At 39.1% G+C, this 16,718-nt stretch overlaps 1 protein-coding gene across 3 annotated transcripts in view; it reads left to right on the top strand.

Moving 5' to 3' along the window:
- LOC139987840 (A disintegrin and metalloproteinase with thrombospondin motifs 15) overlaps positions 1-16,718 on the top strand; it is a 174,673-nt gene that overhangs the window by 119,694 nt on the left and 38,261 nt on the right. The gene's annotated exons all lie outside the window — the stretch shown is intronic.

The following is a 16,718-nucleotide window of genomic DNA, read 5'->3' as shown; positions in this document are numbered from 1 at the left end:
AACAATCATTAAGTTCAAGTATATTAAACTTCGCAATATTTTCATATGGTTACGAATATTTAATTACAAAAATGAAATGTGGAAATGACGAAGGTGGACCGTTCGTTATAAGATGAAGCCACCTACAAATACATCTCCCAGTCACCGTATATTAAGCCCAATAAAGCTTTATTTACATTCTACACACTTTCACGACGGCGCTCATAAAGGCATGAATTTGCATAAAAATCCGCAATCTAAACATCGCTCCCCTAAAACCAAGTTGGTTCTCGGAGAGGAACGAGAGTGGTCTCGCGCCGAAAACGTATTAATAATGCATGCAGTTGGTGGAGCTCGCATTAGGAGGGACAACGATGCACACGTGTGCAACGAACAGGCACAGCCTGTTTGTAGTACTACAAAACGTTCAGGTGACTTCGATACCTATCGTTTTATTCATGACCAACGTACGTTGGTTGGTTGGTTGGTTTTCTTTTAAAAAGAACGACATGTCACGCGTGTGTCGCACGGTGAAAGTTCATTCGAGCGTGCGCCGCCAAGATCTGCGAATAAATAAATGGACAGGGGTCTGGACGATGGGATCGTTCTTTTCTTTTTTCTTTTTTTTCTTCATTTCTTGGCCCAGGACCGGTTTTTTCGACAGCTCGATTAACATTCCGTTGTCGAGCCATTTCATTGTCCACCAAGGCGCGGATTAATTATTTCGTCAGCCGTCGACTGCTGTCTTATGTTCGTTGGATGATCTTCGAGTTTCTCCGAGAGATGATGATCGATTCGCAAAACTCCTTTTTTATTTATGAATTCATCGCGGTTCTGGTTTCTCTTTTACCGTGTAAAGGTGCAGGAATTTCGTATTGATCGAGCATCGAATAAATTAATTTTGAATGTGTAATGACGTTCGTTTCCAGATTGCCAGCGATTTTATTCGTACTTTTCTAGGTTCCAGTTAGATACGTTTGATTATCGTTGTTCTCAGTGCTATCAATTGTTATGCAAGGGTTTTCGTAAAATAGAAAACAAGGTGGAAAACAGTAAATTATTAAGAGTAGAGGTAGGTCGAGGTAAAATCTTCCTGTATCTGAGTTCATAGGATTCGTTTGATACGCTGTATCATACAAAAGTGGAGGAATTTTTGGCAAAAGAAGTACGCTAAATATTATATACTCACGTTCGTTTTAAACAACAAATTGCTCAGTTTGCCGAGTGTTGGAATTAGTTCGCGTTTGTCACAGTATCCTGATTCTTCTTACTACCTATGATTATTCTCGTTCAAACAACAGGTTCTCGTACTTAGATATGTGAAATAAGTCGAATTTTGGCCCGATAAATGGAATTTTGCTATACTATGGACAGATTAAGAAAGAATCTTCTATTTTACTTTTTAGATCTTTTTATTTGTTTACTTTTTAAGACTTTTATATTTACGGTAGCCAGCACGCGACGAACGAATACCCGGGCGCCTCTCGCTCGAGCTTTACATTTATTTTTATCGTAGATGCATGTGGAAGGATAGGAAAGAAAGGAAACAAATGTTTCGATCTAATAAATTGAAATACAATTTTATTCGCGATACGTACGAGCGACCCAAGATTATACAAACATGAACAGACGTCGTCGCTCGTGCGTCTCGTGACGCTGGAGAGAATCGGAAGAAGGAAGAAGTCAAAAGGGAAGAGAGATAACTAAGTACATCTAAGACACACGTTGGATGCTGACCGTTTCACATTATCGATACCCACACGTACACGCTCACGGCTCCGCTTTATACCACTTGTTATATCATACAATTACGATTGAAACTTTACAATAGGTTACGATATTCATTCGCGACCTCGGTTCGCGAATACTCGCTTCTATCTTACCAGGGATTTACTGGCGTCGAACGAAGCTCAACACTACCTTACAGACTCCGGCTTATTGCCTTGCTACGGATGTCTGTCATACACGCGCGAGACTCGTACAAACCGCGGACAACTCGTTGCAGGGGACTTGTAAGTCTGAATTCGTCTTACCGATTGTTGCAAGACTCGACAAACGATTAACAATCAGCACACGAGTGAGTCCTTGACTACTGTTACCGTTTCGTTACGTTACCATTTACTGTTACCACTTTACTGATTATAGATCTTCGGTTCAAAGGCTCTGCGTGTTCGAAGCTCAGCCTGCGACAGCGTTACAGCGGCCATAGAATCGCCGAATTTGCACATTCCTGGACGAACGCATCGAGAATGAGATAGATAACGGCGCGCTCAGTGCACCCCGACTATCCATCACGTCACTCGAGGCACACGTGCGATAATGCGATCGAATTACACGGATCTATGTGGGGCGGAAATTACCACGCCACTCTGTTGCTATGCCTCCGAAGTCGCAAAGGTGTGGTCGTAATTACGATCATCCCGTACGAGTTCCGAGGCTAACGTTAAAGTACAAAGAGGGGACGTTGTAATTTCTCGCTTAAGGTTCTGGTAACGCTCTAATAGACAATTTGGCGCGTGATGATCTTCGCACCACGCGGATGGGATCCTATCTTAACCCATTCTTAACACTTTGACAGCCAGGCATTTCTTGCGCGTAGCACTTACTGTCAATAGCCAGTACTTTTCGCTTGGTCTATTATCGTATAATTACGATACACTTTTAGAGAAAATTCCATCGAGATCATCGTCATTATTGAATCTTTATAGTATCGTGTCAATTTATTTGTACATTTATACATTATACGAATTTACTGATTTATTTCCTGATCGTTGCGTACAGTTATACAGAAATCGGGATTATAATCATCTTCTGACCATTCTGACTTTCACTAGACCATTAGGCTCACAAACTGCCGGGTTTTCCAGTGCATTTGTAAATCGTTTTTTATATCCTATATTTAAAATGATAAAGCTATCAAACATAGAGATTATTTGTCTCGCGCGTAAGTGCCAAATGAATTAAAAAAAGAAACTGAAATTACTTAAACGTGACAATAGTCGACGACGGATGCAAGAGCGAAATTATTATATCTAAATGACAGCGGCTGTCAAAGTGTTAATACGTTCATTCGCTCATACACGCTATCAGAACATCACAGTCATAATATAGTCGTTCTTCGTTGTGCCGGTTAGAAGGGTAAGTTGCGATAACCTTGATCCCTCCGAACGTTCGATCTTGCGTCTAATCTCGTCCTTGATCACTCTGGTCCGACGATGGCATTATCGCTTGTATTGGGCCCTGGTGATCCACTGGCGCGCCCATCGAATTGATCTTCTCGAATTTCTTTATCTGGTTAGATGGTAGTCGATTAGGGGAGGTGTCCTTTGTTTGCGTGTCGGTGAACCTAACACCGGATCTCTTGAAGCTTCGTATCATCGTAGCCTTGTCTTTTACCCGCAGCTGCGCCTGAATTTTCTCGTCTACTTCCGGCCTGCACCTGAATTTCCCTGTCCCTTTTCAGCTTGCGCCTGAATTTCCCTGTCTGTTTCCGACCTGCACCTGAATTTTCCTATCTGTTGTCAGCCTGCGCCTGAATTTCCTTGTCTGTTTCCGGCCTGCGTCTGAATTTCCCTATCCGTTTCCAGCTGGCGCCTGAATTTCCCTGTCTGTTGTCGGCCTACGCCTGAATTTCCCTATCTGTTTCCGACCCGCACCTGAATTTTCCTATCTGTTTCCGGCCTGCGTCTGAATTTCCCTGTCCGTTTCCAGCTGGCGCCTGAATTTCCCTATCTGTTTTCGACCTGCGTCTGAATTTTCCTGTCTGTTTCCTGCCTACACATGAATTTCCCTATCTATTTCCGACCCGCACCTGAATTTTCCTATCTGTTGTCAGCCTACGCCTGAATTTCCCTGTGCTAATTCCGCATGGATTTGTGGTTAATCAGGATGCATAGCATGTAGTATTGGACGATGATGGTTAGCATTTCGTCCTTGCAGCGATCAACTATGGCTCTTGTCTGAGAAGGTTTCCTACCAGTGGACGCTTCAAATGTTGCGTCCTTTATTCTTGCAGTGTTGGTGTCCTAATTAAGTATATGTCTAGACACCATGCGACGTGCATATTGTATACTTTTCCCAGGATGTCTTAGGCGCAGAAGTAGCACCTTACTAGATGCTCCAGCTATGCCCAAGCTACTTGCTTGGACTGGCTCATGTAGAAGATGTGTTCCTCTTGCGAGGAGTTCATCCAGCTAAGAGGAACTCCTCGCAAGATGGCAACTATTCCATGTTCTAATCGTATCCTTTTTGAACGAATTTCTTTTCCGCGCGAGTTCTAATTTATTAGGGTGATCTGCTTAAGATTGGCACGTGGAATTGTGAGATTGTCCATTGGTAGTTGATCTCCGAATGAATAGTTCTAAGAAACTCCTTTGAGGATTCTGCTTGAGCTGCACCTTCGATGTTGCTATCTGATTCTTTCGTTATCGCATTCCTTACTTTCTTCTTTGCGTTCCGTGATAAGGCAGTTACCGGGAAGGTGTATCGTGTGTCCGATCGAAATATTTCGTACGATATCCTGTACAGAGTCACCGTCGTCGATCAAATCCCATGCGTTATCGTATACATGTTATGTGTTATCTGTAATACTGTCCAGTAACAGTATTGAGCATTTGAGCGAGGCTGTCGAGCAACGCATAGGATGTTCATTTTCTTCCGAGATATCTCTTAGTCCCTGGGTGAGTCTGATGATTCCTTCTCTTCCATGTACTCAAATAATTTCGAGTCAGCTGCCTGAGGTCATAGTGATGTCATCCTTTCGTAATAAATTCCTGATTGTTTGTCAATCTGCGGTATATTATGTCTCTGCATTCGTTAGCGTCTCTGCTCCCATGCAGACGCTATAAAAGAGGAACATAAAGAGGTGTCCTATTTCCATGGTCTTGACGTGAAGTCTTCAAAAGGGTCTTCGCGTCGTCTGCCGGATACTACGTGTCTCGCGGTACATTACCAACGGTTACATACGTGGGTCTACACGCATGCGATTCATCGCTATTTATTTTATCAACGTGTTTACGCGCTCGTGTGCCGTTTTGGTTAATGATATTAACGTTATTACCATCTAGGATGCTGATAATTCTGTACAGCCTACGTTAGTAACTATCAGATTTCCACTTTCACGGTTCTTTTAGCATCTTCTTTTAGTATCTTCGATGTTGCCCATAAAAGGATGCGATTTTTGGTCCCGATATGCCTTCGATCGTTGTTTCGCTCGAGTGGGAATTTTCCACTTCAAAAGGTTGTCGAGCCTGACAGCTTTCATTCATTGAATATTAATGTAATTATATCCACGACTCATACGTTTGATTACACATCTGATATTTATGATTTTCTTTCTTTTGTTTCACGGCTGATTGATGTAAGACCGCGATGATTTATGAACAATAGCTTGACTCATTAATAAAAGAAGACGAAAGGATACATCAAATTCCAAGAACAAAGTAATTAATTTTGGCGAGGTCTTTCATACTCCGAACTCTAGAAACTTTCAACGATTCAACGGTAATACAATTAAGCTTACAAATTGCATCCTTAGTCTCGCGTGATTTATGACTTCATCTCAAAGGAGAATGGCTGCGTAAATGATTGATCTCTAACCACGATAGTTTAGAAGTAACATCTTCACTCGACAAAACGACGATACAGAGAAGCTTCTTAAGAAGACGCCTAATTGACACCACAGAGGAAAACGCTATACGTAAAAATCTTTAGAAGCCTTTAAATATATAGAAAATTGATAATTAAAGGGAAAATTATGAACTATTTTCGTGAGTTTTTGATGAACAAGTTTATTTGTCGTTTAGAACAGGCTTAAGAGTTATCAATTCTGTTTCATTTGAGCTTCTTTAAAACTTACTTTAAAATTTATTCTCAGGTTTAAATCTTTTTTCGGGCTGTGAAAAAATTATTTTTCTTACATATTAGTTATTTCGCCGGTTAATTGTTAGTTAGATAATAGAAACACATCTTTCTGGAGAGTTTTGTTTTTTGAGAAACATAAAGGAGACCAAAGAGAGGCATAATGTACTAAAATTTGGAACTCTTATTATACATTATCATATTTATATCATACTTACATTTCATTATATTTGGTTTTGGGTTTATTACGTTTACAATTATATTTCTTATTATATTTCCCTCGAATTACTTTAATCTGTAATAGTCAAATATATCGTAATCTCTTTACCATTAGAGACACCATGATGAAGATTTCTCGCTGACACACGCTTCCATCTGCTTATGAAATCAGCAACGTGGTTAATTGATGGTTGCTGGTATATTTTTTTTAATCTCATGGACCTTGATCATCTCCCCCATCGGTTGCTGCCCTTTTTCTTCGCCCGAGGGCCTAGCGCGTGTGTACGAATTTAAAGAACGTTAACCCTACGCGGTCGAAGACCGGAGGCTCACCTCCGGAGTAGCGCTTTGGGGCTTTCGTCATTTTTCAGGAAAAATAAACGGACCGTGTTCGACTACTGACGAAATTTATCGCGCGCCACCACGTTCCTCTGGTATTAACATGCGATCCTGGCCGAATCGTTTGTGTGTTTATCGAAGAGATATTGCGGGGTGGTGGCCCTTTACAAGCTGCAATAAAAGAACAGGGAGATTTCGTGCCCATGGACAAAGATATATAGAGGGAGAGAGAAAGAGAGAGTGGGAGTAATTTTTGATGATTTAGTAGTTTCGGAAGTTTAGAGATTTTAGGTATACAGAAGTTAGGTACTTAACCCTACTTCGTTTCTTGGGTAATCTTCGACTCGTTCTCCTCCTTTTAAGTTTCCACGGTGAAATGGAAGAATCGTTATTGACGTGTGTAATTTCATATTTCGATATTGCGCGTAAAGATTCTTACAAGTCTTTATCGGTTACAACGAATAAGAATGTAACGACATTAAGTAGACTTGGAGAAAGGAAGAGGAAAGTTGTCACGGTAGCTTCGATTGAATTTTAATTTCTTCCTAAAATCTTTGTCAAGGCTTTCATTATTCGAACATGGTACAAAAAATTAGGTTCGCAGTTTTCTAGATTCACGAGACCATCGTTCGTTACTTTTCCACTTCCGTTATTTTTCGTTGTTCGAATCTCGCATTCACCTGTTCGAGGGGACATCGCGCGAAGATGCAGGAGCACGCAGAGATCAGAGGTGGTCGGACGCGCGTTCAGAGACGCAGATTTGGACAGCGTTACTCGCGGACGAGGCGAGCACGTCGCCAAGCTGTCTCGATGGAACGTCAGAATTCGCCTGGGGGGGATCCGTAAATGGCTGAACCTGTTTCGGTACAGGTGGTCGTCGCCGCGGGACCAGCTTCTTTAATGCCTCTTCCCTCTGACTTTGCTGGATCCGCGCCACGGTTACGCCCTTCGCTTTGAAACGAGATTAGGTCACGATCTACGTCGCGACCATCTACACGATAGACCGTGACTTTTCACGATGGCCGTTGCCCTGCTTTTGCCCCGTGAGCATCGGCCTTATCGCGTTATGAGGCGTTTAACGTTCGATTCAAATACTTCGTGCCCTCTATCGCTTCTTATTCGCACCTTGTTGCGCATTCGTTTCTTGTTTTCCGAGCGAGCTGTACGAATTCGATTATATCGTCGTTGTCGGTTGTTTGAGAGGTCTCGTGACGATGCTTTACAGTGCAACGTTCTTAGGAGATCGTTTCGCCAAGTTCGAAGGTTACTGGAAAATCTGGAAAATGAGAAGATTTTAGAAATATCGTCAACCTTTGGGCAACTTCTAGGAAGCTTTTGAAATTTAGTATACTTGGTCGAAGACTTATTCGGAGATGTTGAAAAGTTTCAGAGAAATCCTGGGGAAATTTCAAGAAATTTTAAGGTTTCGTAGAAAATGTAGAGATTTCGCGAGAATGTTGAAAGTTATATTGGATTGGCAACTAAGTGATTACAGATTTTGCCATTAGGTGGTATTGACAAAATCCGCAATCGCTTAATTGCCAACCCAATATAATATTTCAGGCTCTCGAGTACAATCTTTAGAAAATTCGACGAATGAGGGAATCTTAGAAGATCGTAGAAACATGGAATTATAAAATTAGAATTCACTGATTGTAGAAATATGGAGTCTCTGCACGTACATTTCTACGCGGTGTCTATTTGGAGTAAAGTTTGAAGATGTTGGAATGGCAGTGATCGATTAATTAAGCTTCGATCATTACAATCTTAAGTAGATTATTACAATCTTAAGTGTTAAGAACATTTTTACCAATCTGATTCAACGAGAAATCGTCGTCTTCTTCGTCTCGTGCAAAAACCTTGCGAAATTATTGATAAATCATTGATCAATAGGTAATGCAACGATACTTGGCCCATTTTCCTGGTTAACCAATGGAATATCTTATTTTTCTAGTATTTATTATTCATTTGTGTTTGGTCATTCGTGTAACTTACACTGAACAGGAGGTATAAAGTAAATCAACAAGACTAGAATAGGCATGCTGAAAGTACTAGACAATCAAGTGGGTTGCGAGTATGGCGGTGTGAATGAGATTTTAATAGCGATGTAGGTGTGTTTGCAAAGAGTTGAATGATGTAATTGATTTATGGTTTTGGGTTGCTTGTAACATACGTTCGTTCGTACTTCCTGTGACGTTGTAAGGTTGATTGTACTCCGATTGTAATGGGATATTTTATTACCCAGCTGAGTGTCAATTACGATCTTGTATAATTAGGATAAAATCTATAAAAGAACGGAGTAGCATAATAAATCACAACAATCGGTTGAGTATAGCGGTGCATAAATAGTAGGCCATCGAATAGAAACGACCTACGTTTCTCGAATAGAAATGTAGTTGGTGAATATATCTTTTAACTATGCCTATGTACTTCACTTGAACTTAATATCTATATAGATATCGATTTAACAAATATAACACGTAAAATACACACTTAAAATCATCTGGCTGCAATTTTATTTTTCAACGTGTAAGATACAATGTTTAATAAGAACATCTATCGATTTTATCTACGATTTACTATTAATTGATTATTATTAATTAGATTTACTATTAACTCTGATATTGCTACGTTTTCTTTGTATAACTTTTCTCTATTTGACGGTTGAATTACATATGTTAATTAAATTTTTGTAACATGAAAATGTAATTCGTAAGGTTTTTTTAGAAATTTTTAAAGCATCAATAAGTGGGAAGCAAATAGATAAGTGAAAGGAAAAGCAGAATATTTTTTTGCTTCGATTTATATATAACCGACCCTAAACTTGATTTAGGTTTGTTAAAGTAAAAAAGAAATATTGGGAAACTAACGAATTTATTAGAGTAGAAGATCGATAGTATTAGCGTAGTAAATCTTGCGAATATTAGCATTAGGAACCTTCCGAGTTGGAATTTCCTTACCCCGGAAGTTGTGTTGTAATCATCGATCACTTTAAATAGATAGAAGTTTACCTTCGAGTATTCTAACGTTTATACCAAGAATAGTGTACGCGACGTTCAGATCAACGATTTAACTGGCTTTCACATTGTCAAAGTAATTCGAAATTCAAATATTGATATTAACAGGGAAATTTATTTCTTTCAAAAAATTACTCGCAAATAGACTACGATAATTATTAAGCAGCGCCAACTAATTTAAAAATATTACTTTAAAAGAATCCAAATTTTCCCAAAATATTTGAACAAAGTTCCTTTACGAGCCTGAAAAAGGTGTGCAAAATTTAAAAATATATTTCTAAGTTACTTGAAGAATCCAAAAAATTACTCGCGCGAATGAACTCGTTACTGCAACCCGATATTATAATTTAAAAAAAAAAAAATCGCTCACATTTCCAAGATATTTGAACAAAAGTCCTTTGCAAAAATACAAAAGCAAAACGTTGCATGACAAGCAAGGATATATACGAAGCGGCATACGCATTGGGTAGAAGAGGCACGTGGGCGGTAGATCGCGATCGATCGAGGATCCACGCCGGTCGTGGGCTCGATACTCTGGTCGATGGCTCGTTCCTTCCTTTGGCACAGGCTGGAATCGGGCCTGAGGCATGGTAAACCTGTTAAGCCGATGAACCTGTAATCACGCGCGAATTTCGAACGAGAAACCAGCCCTTCTGCACCTCCGAGCAATAAACTGAAATCTCCTGGTTAACTTAGGGAAGAAAAAGGCGGGTGAAACAGGTAAAGCTGCGTGACGCATGAAAACGATGACAGAGGAGCTTGTTTCGCATTCGAAGGAACAAAAATCACCGTCGTGATTAGGGTTCGTGCATGTAATTGAAGCAATTCTTTGAATGATATTGTTTGCTTCCATTGAACAGTTGCGGCGGTGGAAAAAATTCTTCTCTTTCGCGAATAACTTCTTTCTTTTAGGCTTCTGTAAAACGCTCGAAAAACATGATATAAGGAAATTTACAAAAGTTTAGTAATGTTTAATAATTGTATTATTAAACGTATACAGAAACTTCAATTACACGTAAGATATGCGCCACCTTTACTTCAAGACTTGATTAATACCTTTGATTTAATAAATAAAAAGCACTTAAAATAATCTACAACTAAATTAAGTAGACATATAGCGGAATGGATTCTGAAACTCCAGTCAGAAAATATGTGGCAAATTTACACCAATTGTTTATCAGTTACTTCGCTCATTGAGCGAATAAGAAAAAGATCACAAAGAAGCGAATGGAATTATTCGAAGAAACCAGAAGAACACGCAACAGAGAATTTCTGTCAAACTGTTAACAAAATCCAAGAACTCAAATATCTTTCTAAATCGTTGATTGAATTCTTTTCGAACCTCGGCGCCCCTTTCATCCACTCGATTCAACTTAACGTATTACAGTCTGCATGTAAACGAATGAGCAAGCCGTTAATACATTGACAGACTATCAACAAGATTGAAGAAAAATAAAATACTCGAAAAATACTAAACATACTGTAAGAACTTCAACCAAAAAGTACGCGCTGAATTCTCGGTCAACCCTTTTCGTACCGCCTTCTCAACAAGCCAGAACAAAACGAAAGAAACCGACCGACCGAATTATCTGACAAAACCGAATCGACATGCAATGGAACAGTACGGAGCCTGCAATAAAACGAAGTGGATGTGAAACGAAAGAAGAAAAGAAGGCGGATGGAATGGAATCAGAGTTGCAAAAAGCACCTTGGGCAAGAAGCGCCCGGTTAAATGGAAGGCGTGGTGAGATGCGAAGATTTCTTTGCGCAAAGAGGGCGTGTGCCCTTCGAGGGTGGCCTTTCGAAACCGAATGATCTCTGATCGAATCCTTTTCAAACGAAGGGTTAACGACGAGCGAAGAAAAACTGTCGGGAGAAAAGAGTGTGCGGCAGTGTACGATGGCGCGATGACCCCAGGCTATCTCGGTAATTACTAATAATCGCGCTTAGGCTAGCTTCTAACCTCGTATAGGTACACTATATTGGCGATGACCAAGCCAATGACCGAACCTACGTTGGATGATACGCGACAACGAACGATCGGTTATGCAACCGATGAAAAGTGGAATGATTTTTAGTTGAAATGGTATTTTCATTTTTATTTGATATCTTTCGAAAACATCGCTTGGTTCGTTGATTTATAAACTTTATTTCTTACTGTTGTTACGAATCGACTAAAGTTCGAACACATACGAACAGTAATAGCTGTATATGTAGTTTATTGATTCTTCTATTTCACGATAGAAGGAATCTTGATCCGATTCTCCGTTTGACAGCAGCAAATTAGAGTCAAATAGAAAGAGAAGCGCGATTGTGATTGAAGATTAAATACTCCTGCAACACATATGTACGTCGAAAAACGTTAACAGCGAATTAGAATGCATAACTAGAGAATTTAATAGAATTAAGTTCAACTATAGACTATAAGCATATTCATCCCTCGAAGACCTTCAACTTCGATCCAGTTATCCATTGAATAGTAAGAAATTAAAATGAAATAAAATCAAATAAAATGGCACGAGTAAAAATTTGATCAATTAAAATGAAATTCTCAGGATACAACAAAATGATCTCAAGCAGGCTTGCCAAATTCGGTGAAACGTTTCTCAGTAGACAGCTGGGCGCCGACCACGTGGATATCGATGAAGAAGAAGCAACAACTCTCTACCGAACGACGAAGCGAAGAGATCGATCGAGAGATATGCAAAAGTCATTGACTCGGCGCGATCGTCCCGGAATAACGGACACGATGATCAAGATCGAACGTACACGCCGCGCCCTTCGGCTCCCCTCTTCCGCTCGAAGCACAGGGCCCATTCTTTCTCTCCCCTCTCGCCGTTCTCGATCTTGATCTCGTGGATCGCGACACGATCCGACAATCGCGAAGGTAGAAGTCGTGTTATTACGGGTTAGCAACGAAATGACAGACATTACAGTACAACCTTCCATGATTACCGTTCGGACCTTCTCGCGCAGCTTATCGGCTTTATTATGTTCGAAATACACGGAAATCGACGATGCGTCGACTTTGTCCATTACAAATCACAACTTCGATCTATTTGAGAAAGTTTTAGCTCCGACGATTTGAACTTCGGAAAGTTCGACTGGGATTTCGACAGTTTGAAAATCGAAGAGTTTGAGAAGAAGGAAGAATTTGAAGAATTTGAAGAGGAAGAAAGGTAGAACATTCGGAAGCTTTCGATTTGTTGAGTTAGAAAATCGTAAAGTCGAGAAGTGGGGGAATTTTAAGGTGGAAACTTTGGAAATTTGAGTGTTTAAAGGTTTGAAAATTCGGTAGTACGAAATTTTGAAAGTTGGGGAATTGTAGATTTGTGGGATCCAAAGGTTTAAAGTTTGAAGCTTTGGGCATTTAGGTATTTGAAGGTTTGAACCTTAAGATTCAGAAGCTTAATTGGAAGGTTCAGAAGCTTCAAAATTCGAAAGTTAGAGAATTGTGTAAGCTTCAGAGATTCGAAAATTTCAAGTTTGAAGCCTCGGACATTTAGGTACTTGAAAGTTCGGAAGCTGTAAAATTCAGAAGCTAAGAAATTATCAACTTTGAAAATCCAAAAATTTCAAGTTTAAAAATTTGAAACTTTGGACACTTAAGCGTTCAAATGTTTGACAATTTTAATGATTCCGAAACTTGAGGATTTGAAAGTTGCGAGCTTGAAAAATTATCACGTCTCTAAGATCGAAGGCGTTAACGCCACCTCGACACGTTTCCTTCGCACGATCATCTTGATCTCTTGATCTTTTGATCCTTGATTGGATACCATCATCTGGAAATCGCATTGCATCGATTGTTACGTAATATTGAGACGTGAAAGTGTTCGTGATGTAAGCGATTTACTTTATGCTTTATTTTTTCGTTTCTTTTGGCATCTTCTTTTAACGTAGACTTTGGAATCTCTGTTCCTTTCAAAACGTTTCTTCAAATTGAACTTGGTCTAAAAGAATTTTCTAATTATATTCTTGCATACTTTCGACTTAAACGTAGATCAATAGGCAATCGGCTCGATTAGAATTTTAATTGCAATCGCACTAGAACAAATCCAAAAATCGTTATTTTTATTCAAATTTCATTCGATTTATAGATTTAGTTTTAAACGTAAATTGCATTTAATTCAAGTAAAAGGTACAATACATACAATGTTTCCAATACTAGTTAATTATTCCTAAAACATTTGATGCATGATAACATAAAATGAATTGCATAATGAAATAAAATCTTTACACCGATATTCTGACAAATTGTCGATGCGCATAGAACAACGGTATAATCGTCCCGTTTAGTTTAAACTAAATTTAACGTAACTTACAAATTCAGTTGCTTTTAAAAGCGCTCGATATATCCGGAAACGAAATAATAGTTGCAACATCCAAAGCATTCCAACGAACTGACTCACCACACCTCGCTGGAAGGATGTTAGAAACTTGAGTTATCGCGATAATTACCGGTTTCCAGCCCGCATTAGGAACATCCACACCGACGCTAATAGACCGATTCAGCGATTCGTTGATGCATTCACGACGTAATTATGGCGGGAAAATATTTGAACGAAGGATGTTATTAGAGAGCCGCTTCCGTGTTATTAATTGACGATCCATGAACGATCGATCGATGTTTTCTCTCGCTACGATCCATCCTACCATCACGATCTCGCTACCAATGACTTAATAATTCGCGAAAGGTTACGAGTCTCGCCGTTTTCTACCATCTTTTCTCCCCTTTTTTTCATCATTTTTCTCCTTCTCCCATATTTTTCCCTTTTTTTTTCTTTTTCTTTTTTAATTTTTTATTTTATCCACGATCCATCGAGACGAAAATCGCGCAACTTTCGATTATACAAATTATACACGGACACTTATGTTACTCGCTGAACGCCCGATAATTGCTGGAAAGTTACGTTGCGCGCTGTAATTTCGGGTGAAAGTTCGTATCATCCGTAATTTACTTTTCTGCTGCTCTTCGCGTTTTGCGGGCAGATTTGCGATGAAACATACGCGGGAAAATATAAACGTGAAACGACGAGCAGAGAACGGGGCTGTTTCGTTGCTTCGCGTGGAACAACGACGCGGACGTGGCCAATTTGATCGTCCTTAAAATCGAACGTTCATGGTTGATGCTTAATTTCGAGAAAAATTGGTAAGTATAATGTAGGAACGTATATGCCGTACAAGGCGGAGATTAATTAGAAAGTTCGCCTTCTCTCGTTAGTATTAATCTTTGCGCCAAACGTATTGATATCGATGAAATTATCGACACGAAAATTGTGGAGTTAGTTGATTTAATTTAATTATTAAATTTTCTCAATTTACATACATATATATACTTTAAAATCTCTTTTTTCATAAATTATAAGAAATTATTAGTACGATGCAACTTATTTTTCGAGACGTATTTTTAAGACATATCCTGTATTTATGGAACCAGTTATTTAGCATTAATTGTTAATTGAATTTTCTATTAAACGAGGATTTGGTGAAATCAAAAATTATACTAAATAATTAATTAAAATTGTACCATAGAAAGATCCCGTTAATTCTAAACGATTTAAATATTTTCTGAATTTGCAAGATTCCCGATATTTTGAAAGCTCCAGAAATTTTGAAAATTCGAAAAGTTCCAAAAATAGAAAAAATTCCAGTGATGCGATTTCTCATTCTCGTTAATTTTACACCGTATCGAAGCAATGGAACGCGAACTTATCGTAGAAATAGCTGAGCGCGATAGGTTGAATAATTTCACGCGGCTCGTTGGAATCGGTCGTGACAGAAGTCGTTTCGAATACGTTCTGCATTGTGGCGTCGAACGGAAGAAACCGGACGACCGTGCATGCTTAATAAATTTCACGTGGAGGCAGGTTTATACACGGCAGAACCCCTATGGCGATTGGTTCAAATCTACGAATAAATCACCGCGCCCGTATGAAACCGGCCGCTTACCACCGAACTCATCCTCACCGTGGAATTCCACCATCTTTCAATCGCTTCTCAGTCTTGAACGCGTGACGAGAAAAAGAAAATCACTGTTCTAAATGGGAAAAATTTCACTTCTGTTTAATTAATGGATGCTATAATTAAAAATATAATTGAAATAATACTCAGTTACGTAACATTGAATTTCGACAATTAATTAGTTTATTCTCATTTATCAAATTATTTCTCTTTAACTAATAATTCATAAGATTTAAGAATTAATTTCCAACGTTTACACTATATACATATATTTAATTTACAACGTTTAAATTTGATTGCTTTACAATGGTAGAAATCATTTTTCGTGACATCGGTAAAAATCGTTGACTATCCTCGTCAAACGTAAATCGCCTTGTATATGCAAAATATCTAACTCGTACAGAAATTCATTTCTGAAGCTTCGTAACGCGAAGATATCGAAACTTCCTATGTTGCGATCGATAAAATTCTAGAATGCAAAAATTTCGATGGTTCGGACTTTAAAATATAAAACAAAAAATTAAAATCTTTACGTTCTTTCGACAATAAATCTTTGCAAATTTAAGACGCGCTTCAAACTCGCCGATATTGCTAGATACACGGCAGAAATTCCGTAAAATCTCGATAAAAAGGTCGGTCGTCGAATGAATCAATTTCGTTAGAACGAGTCTATAAGCCCCGGCATTCATCGGGACCGTCTTAAGGCCATTATTCGTCCGGCACACGGCAAGTGCCTCTGACGATGAAATCGCGGTACGAACAACGGTCTAAGGATTTTTCGACGGATGATGTACGATCCATGACGAAAGGGTTGGCCCTTTTTCTCGTCCTTTGGGCAAGAAACCACCAGATACCACTCTCACGATCATTCACTCTGACGTGCCATGCTATGTCTTCGCCCTCCGTTTAATTAATCATCCGTTCCTTTACACGTGTTAACACGTTCTACGGGAAAGGGTAGTCGTTTGAAGAGGCGCAAGAAAAGTAAGAGTTCCGCGTCGAAACTTTTTTCCATCGTCATAACTCATTCTGCTTTTTCTTCCTCCTTCGTTCCACCATTCTTCCGTCGTTTCGAGACGCTTATTGTTAGAATGCACCTATCAGTCGCGAACCTCCACTTATGAAGATGTGTCAGGCAGTTTAGACATTAATTTCTAGGACTTTCGAAAGACTAGTCGTGAAGTTTACTTACTTTGGAAGATGGAGATGTTAGAGAGAGAAATTCCTTAGAACTTTGGGAATTTTTAATTTGAATTATGTACATATTTGTGTTTGTATTATATTGTTGTTTGTTGTATCGTATATATATGTATATGCAAAGCTCTTAGTTAAAACTGTTAAAGC

This window comes from Bombus fervidus, chromosome 5 (genome assembly GCF_041682495.2).
Source record: "Bombus fervidus isolate BK054 chromosome 5, iyBomFerv1, whole genome shotgun sequence".
Taxonomy (NCBI): Eukaryota; Metazoa; Arthropoda; class Insecta; order Hymenoptera; family Apidae; genus Bombus; species Bombus fervidus.
Note: the sequence above shows the minus strand (reverse complement) of the source record. Positions and strands in the feature narration are given on the sequence as shown.